The sequence below is a fragment of the Hemicordylus capensis genome, chromosome 4 (genome assembly GCF_027244095.1).
Source record: "Hemicordylus capensis ecotype Gifberg chromosome 4, rHemCap1.1.pri, whole genome shotgun sequence".
Lineage (NCBI taxonomy): Eukaryota > Metazoa > Chordata > Lepidosauria > Squamata > Cordylidae > Hemicordylus > Hemicordylus capensis.
Genome location: NC_069660.1, coordinates 116325981 through 116334757, shown reverse-complemented (window position 1 = coordinate 116334757; position 8777 = coordinate 116325981). Strand labels below are relative to the sequence as shown.

The following is an 8777-nucleotide window of genomic DNA, read 5'->3' as shown; positions in this document are numbered from 1 at the left end:
TCTCTCTCTCTCTCACACACACACACACACACACACACACACATACAGACACACACACACACACATCTGAACTTTCAATGGAACTTGATTCAGACTTGAGTTCTCCACTTGGCTTAATGGCATTGACAAGATACTGAGCCTGTTTTCACGAGTAGCCTAGCCTGGGTTAAGCTGCTCGTCTGGAATGCTGGGATCTGCACAGATATCACACTCCTGCCTAGCCTAACCCCACTCCTGAGCCCAGCTCTTAGCTGAGTTTAAGGCAACAAGCTCTCCCTTAACGGCTGCTGGGCTTGTGTGTCTCCTCATTATCCAAGCATTATCCAAAATACTGTCGGGCACCTCTGATGAGGTACAAATTAATAGTTGCTGGGACCCTCATATGCATGAAGTTGCTTGCATAAAAGATCATAGTATCATATATGGGAAATAATCATTTTCATTGTCATATAAAACTATGTTTACCACATTGCCGTTAGTAAAAGCAAAACCTAGTATTTGAAGTTATTCACATGACCACGCTCACGGGTGGACAAGCGGTGGGCGGGGGGAGGCAGGGTTCAACGTACCTTCCCCTAGACAATTGTGCGCATCTCCTGTGGAAGCGTGGGTAAACAGAGGCCAGGATTCATTATCCACGTGATTAACATGGTTCCTTGGGGGATTCCCCCATCTAATGGCCACTAGGGGCCAATCTCTGGCCCTATCCATCCCCAGCATAGCATTCCTCTAGTGGCTGTTGCTGGTGTCCATCTTATATTTCCTTTTTAGACTGTGAGACCTTTGGGGGACAGGAAGCCATTTTATTATTTATATCTATGTAAAACCTTTGGGAACTTTTGTTGAAAAGAAAAGCAGCATATAAATATTCATCATATTCATATTCGTATTCTTTCTGAAGTTGCAAGGGCAGCTCTGCCTGCCTATTTCAAAAATGAATACGTGCATAGAAAAATCGTCGGTTTTTCAATGATGCTTGCAGGAGCTGTGAACCATCTCCTGAAACTTAGAGGACACCATAAAGCGATCCTCACAATCACGTGAGGAGGCTACCCCTGGTAACCAAAAGTGCTTACCTTCCTCACAGTCTGTCGCAGGCAGGGCTCTGGGCGGGCAGATTGGTGACAAAGATGAGTGGCGGCTTTCCCGCCATCCGGCAGCTCCAGGAGTTGAGTGAAGGGAAACTCCACCCCACCCTCCAGAGCACGAGTAATGCACCGTGTGAGTCCTCCACACTCTCTACAGGATTCCCCTTGAGACAAATGTCCAAACAAACAAACTGCAAAAGATTACTGAATAGAATACAAGAAGCTAAAAGAAAAATACTTCCCCACCCTCTGGTCACTCTGATTAGCTGCCTGAGGAGTCAATAATCGTGATGCCTTCTGATTGGTGCCTAGGGTATTTTAAGCTCTGCCAACCTTCTGAAAGTAAAGGCAAGACTTGTAATTGGCTCCTGCCTCATTAAAATTCAGATTTGAACAATTCTGTGTGTTCCTATTGGTGTTTACAAGATGCTGGTCTTGTTGCCCACCCAGGCTTCAGGGGCCAGCCTGGTACCATTGCCCACCCAGGGGGCAGGCTGCAGGCAGGGAAGAAGAGGCACAGACAGGGAGGCAGAGAGTGAAATGACTACTGAAGACAGAGGAGGTATAATGGCTGACAAATATTTTCAAGTGGACACCACCCACTCTTCCCTCATGTAAAAGCAACTACTGGTTTTGTTGTACTGTTACCCTCATGGTAGCATACGTGAAAGTATCTCTTAATCTTGACAGTATATATGTGAAATAAGTTAATTTGACAGCTAGTGACTGAGCCAAGATCAGTCCATGATCTTCCATGATCAAGTGAAATTTGAAACCAGGTCTCCCTGGTACAAGCTGAATACTCTGTCGATTACATTACACTGATTCTGTTGGAGCTAGAACCCTGGCAGCATCAGCTTTCAGCTGCAATGTCTCATAGTGACCACTGGGTTTTTTTTAGCATCATAGATACAACTGCTGGACTCCTCCCCTCTTTGATCTTCCAGTGTTAATCTCCATTTTGTCTCTCCAGAGATGGCTGGATGTTTTGGTCTCTCTCTTCAGCCATGAGCTACAGACGAAATTTAGCTGCAGGCTTTTTCACATTGGTTTGTAACCTTTTCTTTAAATAATTCCTTGTAGTTCTTCAATCTTTATATATAATTCTCTTAAATGTACCCGTCACTAATCCCACGTGTGGCAGCTCTCACAAGAGTTTGTGAGCAGCTGCCAGGGGGTTAGCAACGGGGCCGGGGAAGAAAACAGGGATGGCGGCTGGTGGTGGGCCAGAGAAGGCGGCAGGCCTGCCAGCCAGCCAGCAAAAGAAAGCACGTCTGGTCAACAGGAGGAAGTGGTGGGCCAGTTGGCTGGAGGAAGTGGTGGCAGGCTGGCAGGAGGAAGTGCAGCTGGCTGGTGGGAGGAAGCAGCGGGCCTGCTGGCCAGCCAGCGTGAGGAAGTCCGGATGGATGGGCGGCCAAGATGATGCAGCCGCCAGCGGGAGTGGGTGGGTGGTGCCGGGCCAGCCAGCCAGTGGAGGTGGCAGGTTGGTGGGCCAAGGTGGCCGGCGGGAGGGTGGATGGCCAGGTGAAAATAAGCTGAGGTGGGAGAGATAAAATGGCTGTGGCAACTAGAAGCACAGATTATCTGCACCCAGCCCAGCTAGTACTAAAGAACTGTCTCAAGACCTCTTGCTTTGCTGCTTTCTCGCCAAACTGGTGTTGCTTTGCTATTTGGGGACTAAACTGCCATTCTTCCCCTACAGATTCATCACACTGGCAAAGATCCAGTGTATGTGGGAAAAATGGACTAAAGATACATGGTTTCTTAACCATGCTAGTATGTGGCAGGAAATTTTGTCATCAACACCTTTTAACTCCAAATTTACATTTAATTAAAACAATAATAAGGATTACACTAGAGATGTGTAGAACCAGTTCAACCACAAACCAGTCCACTGTGAAGTGGGCCAGTTTGAGTAGTTTGATTGCAAACCACTTCAAACTGCTTTGAGTCAATTTGTCGACCTGACCAGCCCAGCCAGTGGGTTTTACAAACTGGTTTGGGGACCAATGATTTGGATCAAACTGCAGCAAGCGGTCCGTACACACCCCTACTTTATACTACCTTGATTTACCAACTCCATTCTCCTGTCCTATCACACAATGCAGCTGTCTTGTTTGAGTACCTTTCCTGTAGCTTTTGATTTGGGACAGTCTGCCTCCTTGCCTTGCACAGGGTGGAACTCTGGGTACAATTTGTCCACGGTGTATTTTCATTTCCATCTGTACACGATCGTTCTACTATACTTTGGCTAACCAAGGTCACTGTGAAGAAATTATAGAAAACTCAAAGTGTGAAACCCCTGTCCCTGCCATTTCACTGTTCAATGATTTCCAATCTGTGATCTAGTTTTCTAGTTCCAGAGCTCCATTCAGTTGCTTGAACAGTGGTCATCCAACCCCGGTTTGATGTGAGGTAATTAACAGGCAGCTGTGATAAATGAAACCTTTTCCATCATGTATGCAAACAATGTTACAAGGTCTTCTCCTCCCAGAGGGCAGCTGGGCACTGATTGAACATATCTTGCTTCGTTAAAAAGAATTTAGTACTCATTAGAGGTTTGTGACTCACTGCTCTCCTGACAATACCTTGGCTTAGCCACATAACAGGAATCGTATCCTCAGGGGCAGACATAAAATGACACTCTGCTTCAAACAACAGCACATAAGGTTTTTTTCTTTCCCAGTAAGTATTCCAACTCATACCTCAGTTTGTGTGCTAAGAGAGCCAATGGAACTAAACAAAATTGTCAATTCTTTTGAAGATGCATACATTATACACAACTTCAGCAAACCTATCTAGGCTAACAACCTCAAATTGAAAAGCAACATTTGTCCTGATTTGGACTCCTGTGTGTGCTTTTTGAACATTCAGCTCTCATGCAGGTGCAGGCTTCTCTGTTTTAATAAAAAGGACAATTTCTCCTTATGTGCGAAGATATACACACAGAGACCTGCTCCATCCATGCAAAAAACCAGAAAAGCTCTTGCAGGAGAAGGTCATGATGGACATTCTCATGATCAGAGAGCAATCTGCAGGTCACATTTTAATAGCACCATCAAGTAATGAGGGGCAAATAGAAGTTGAATTTTTGCTCACATGTAATTAAGGCTGTGCTAGCCACCTAATGGCTCAGTGGGGAAGTAACTTGCCTAGGGAGCAAGAGGTTGCTGGTGTGAATCCCTGCTGCTATGTTTCCCAGTCTATGGTTTTGTTTCCCAGACTATGGGAAACACCTATATTGGGCAGCAGTGATACTGCCACATGGCTTTTTTTTGCATAATACAGTTTTGTATAATGCCCTTATACAAAACTATGGTGCAGCCACACTTGGAATACTGCGTACAATTCTGGTCACCACATCTAAAAAAGAACTTGGTAGAACTGGAAGAAGTGCAGAAGAGGGCAACCAAGATGATCAGGGGCCTAGAGCAGCTTCCTTATGAGGCAAGACTACACCTGGGGCTTTTTAGTTTAGAAAAAAGATGACTGCGGGGAGACATGATAGAGATCTATAAAATCATGCATGGTGTGGAGAAAGTGGATGGAGAGAAATTTCTTCTCCCTCTCACATAGCACTAGAACCAGGGGTCATCCCATGAAATTGTTTGCAAGGAAATTTAGGACCAACAAACGGAAGTACTTTTTCACACAAAGCATAATCAACATCTTCCACAAGATGTGGTGTCAGCTAACAATCCAGATGGCTCTAAGAGGGGTTTGGATATCTTCATGGTGGAGAGGTCTATCAATGGATACTAGTTGGAGGACTATAGGCCACCTCCAGCCTGAGAGACAGGATGCTTCTGAGTACCAGTTTCAGGGGAGTAACAGCAGGAGAGAGGGCATGCCCTAAACTCCTGCCTGTAGACTCCCAGTGGTATCTGGTGGGCCACTGTGTGAAACAGAATGCCGGACAAGATGGGCCTTGGGCCTGATCCAGCAGGGCTGTTCTTATGTTCTTATGAAAGGTATAGTAATCTGTACCTTTGATGCAGAATATGCATCATCTACAGAATATGCATCAAATATATTTAGGAAAGCGTTTATTATTTATATTACTAAATGACATTAAATAGGATCTCCTCTCTCTCTATTTAAGACATGAACTTTACTAGACTTTTTTTAAGATGCAGCGAAAACAAGAGAAAAAATATAATTAAAGAGAAAACACACACACATACCCCTACACCTAAATATTGGTCCTATTAAAGCATGATGCTGTATGTGTGTTCAGACGTTGTTACACGTATACAGTATGTGTGAATGACTGTACTTTATAAGTGAAGCTAGAAATGTTTTAAATGCTTGGTGATTGGTCACAGTCCATAATAAAATGATTGATTCATTAAATCAATCAACTGCCCTGAGCCATTTTTGGAAGGGCGTTATAAATCAAATAGATAGATAGATAGATAGAATGTGTAGCTGGGTACAGGTCCCTCAACTGCATGGTATAAATGGAACTGTACTACTATACATGCATTGAACATAACATGTGACTAGAACTATAGAAAATTACAGTAACTGAAGCAAATATGGAATATACACATTTGTATTTAGGAGGTATGTGCTCACTTGGAAAGTTGGTAAAGCTTCAACAAGACAATATAAAAAGGCAATCGAATTGCTATTGTATTGATATTTAAAGTTGTATATCTAGCCTGCCTAACATTTGGGGTTAGCTTGTTCATAATCATAAATCCCAAATCTTCTACATCTATTGATTTTTTGTGGTTTGTGGAACTGTTTTCCACAGCCTAGCAATACAAATCTTAGCATCTGTATAAAATTGTCACAGCACTGATCTATGAAAGTAGCCAGGATCATTTTCATTTTTTAAAAAAATGTAGAAGTATGGACTTAGAACAGGCCTGTACAACATGTGGCCCGGGGGCTGGATGCAGCCCGTGAGGCCTTTTTTCCTGGCCCTCGGTGCTATTTCCCCTTCTTCCCCCTGCTGCTTAACCCCTCCCCCAAATTCCAGCCGCTGTGCGGCTGAGGAGATGGCCGCGGGGGTGTGGGTGTTCTTCCTTACCCTCCCTCATGGCTGCAGTGGCGCACAGCGGCAGAAACCAGAGCCACACTCGGGCCTGCCATTTGGCCCAGTGTTGCTTCCCAACTGCGAGGCACGCCTGCGCAGTTAAGTCTGTTAAGTCTCTCTCTCTCTCTCTCTCTCTCACACCCATCAAGACTGCTCCATTCTCTCTCTCTCTCTCTCTCTCTCTCTCTCTCCAAGCCTCCTGCTGCATCCTTTCCATCTTTCTTTCCCCTTCTCCCTTCTTTTCCAAAATTCTGAGAAGAAGTTCTCTTCCATGTTTTGTGTGATGATTTGGCAGAGGTGGAAAGGAAGAACAATGCATTTTATTATGTATTTTGTACAGATTGTATAATATTTATATTATTAGAATGAATTTTAATTCAACTTATTTCATATGAATTTAAATCAATCTTGGTCTGCTAGAACATCAAAAGTTAAATATTGATTAAATTCATTTTTAATTCATTTTTAATTCATTTTTCTTTAATTTGGTTGATTGGTTGATTGATTGATATTAAGTGTTACTCTAATAATCAGCACCCTAGGAATTGACCTCGGCCCCCATGAACCAAGTCACGGTTGGTTTCGGCCCGCCAGGTCATTTGAGTTGTGCAGGTCTGACTTAGAATCAACATTAGTTCTCCACTCTGATTTTTAAGGTGGTTAAGTGAGCCCGGAGAAAAAATCTGTTGAATGCCTGAAACACAAAATCTGCTAAATGAAATGACTCATGCACAAAAAATGTAAAACACAAATTCTGATAGTTGGTTATTATCACATGATTCAAATTTCATTTCACTGGGAAACAAATTGAGACAAGCAGAGAAAAGAATTTAACTCAGCAATTTCAAGGAGGTCACAGGTTAAACTGAAAAAATGCCAAAGGTGTTTGGGGAAAATGAATTGTTAGTTATAACTTTTTATAAAACCAAAGTACTTTATACTATACCAGATGGGAACCCTTCTGGAGAGATATAGAAGAAGGTTAAGATCCAAAACAGGACAATAATGCTCTAAATTACATTTATTCATGGTGAAAGTGAGTGTTCATATACAAAAGCTGACTCTATTCTCCCCTCCCCCCGCCCCGCATCCGATGTTTTAAACTGGTCGTTTAATTGAAATAATGCTGGGGGAACTTATGCTATAATTACAAGTCATTCTTATTCCATAATTTGGTTCTTGGATCTGTCATATTTTGATGAAAATATCTAAATAAAGCATTTTTTAAAATGTAAAAAACCTTTTTATTTATTACAGTCCTAAATTCGATCGATTTTTCACTACTCATCAGTGGATAAAAATATGATGCATAAACACTCCAGTATCAACATGGCCGCTTTGCTTTCCTTTAGCTAAAAAGTTGCCCATTCTTGACCAAACTGATTGGAAATGACAAAGGAACCAAAAATAAATAAATAAATAAGTTTCTCATATTTCTGTTCTAAAAGAACAGAAAATACTTCAATGCAATGGTTTGACAAGGACCTCATGAAGATATTCCATTAGAAGTGGCTGCCCGACATCCTTACGAAGCATGTATAGGGAGAGACAGTGGGAACTTGCCGAGAGCCCCTGCACAACTTCCCTGACTTTTGAGTGTGAACCATTAGAGTCTGGAGTACTGCCCAGGTCCTGGAAGTGTTCTGTAAGACTGGGAGCTCATTATAGACCCTCAGTAACGGGTTTCCAATCTTACAGAGCACTTTCATAGGTGGGCAGTACTTTGAAGTTCCCAAAGCGGTTTACATTGATATGTACAGACTGAACTTGCATGTACAATGCCAGATAATAATGGCTTTTGCACCACATTTGCACAGGGGAATGGGGGATTCTGCAAGGGCTCCCAGTGTGTCCTTGCATCTCCTTGCGCACGTGCTTCATTAGTCATTCTGTCAGTCAATGAAGAAAGTAAAGCTGTGCCAAGAGGCAAGGGTGGAACTTACAGAGGCAACCAAAGATACGGTTGTCATGACCCTCAGAATTTAGGGTAGTCCTCGGATTTTAGCTCCTCCACCTGGCTGCTAAATTCCACCCAGATTTGCACGGGTTTCAAATGCGCTGCCCAGATTGCCTCAATTTTACTCTGGATCCGATCACATGGGAGGGCAGAGATGGAGGGGAAAGTATACAAATCTGTCAAATAAATAAATAAATAAATGCAAATTAATTGCACATTAAATAATGTGCATAATATCCAAATTAAGCTACCCAGATTTGGGAAGCTTGAATATGGCAACCCTAACCAAAGAGTACATGTTCTTTTCAAGCAGAAATAAAAACTATTTGCTCATTTGTCATTTCCAGCCAGTTTGGTGAGTCACTCACTTTTTACAGAGCATCCACACAACATACTTACTGCATTCCATTGTTTTCTATGTTTTTCTTCTGTGCTATTTCAGAGTAGTCCCCCCCCCCACACACACACCCCAATAAACTGCAATTACACCACTAACATAAGTGTAGACAGGGAAAGTGTTGTTAGGGTTTTAATGGGAACTCTTCCTTGCTATTGAAAGCTTCCTGTTTGTAGATCCAGCCCATTGCATTGTTATCAAGTCAGCACAGTAAGAGGATTCGTGTTAATGTTGCCAGCTTTTCTTTCCTTCAGTTGTGGATGATGATGTTAAATCACAATTTAACTGACT

General features: G+C 42.7%; 1 long non-coding RNA gene across 1 annotated transcript; it reads right to left on the bottom strand.

The window, feature by feature from the left end:
• Positions 1 to 1082: 1082 nt before the first annotated feature.
• LOC128325418 (uncharacterized) lies at positions 1083 to 8253 on the bottom strand. Its single transcript, XR_008307441.1, has 3 exons — positions 8076 to 8253; positions 3214 to 3352; positions 1083 to 1252 (listed from the first exon to the last, which is right to left on the bottom strand). It is a non-coding gene; the product is annotated as an uncharacterized LOC128325418 (long non-coding RNA).
• Positions 8254 to 8777: the final 524 nt, after the last annotated feature.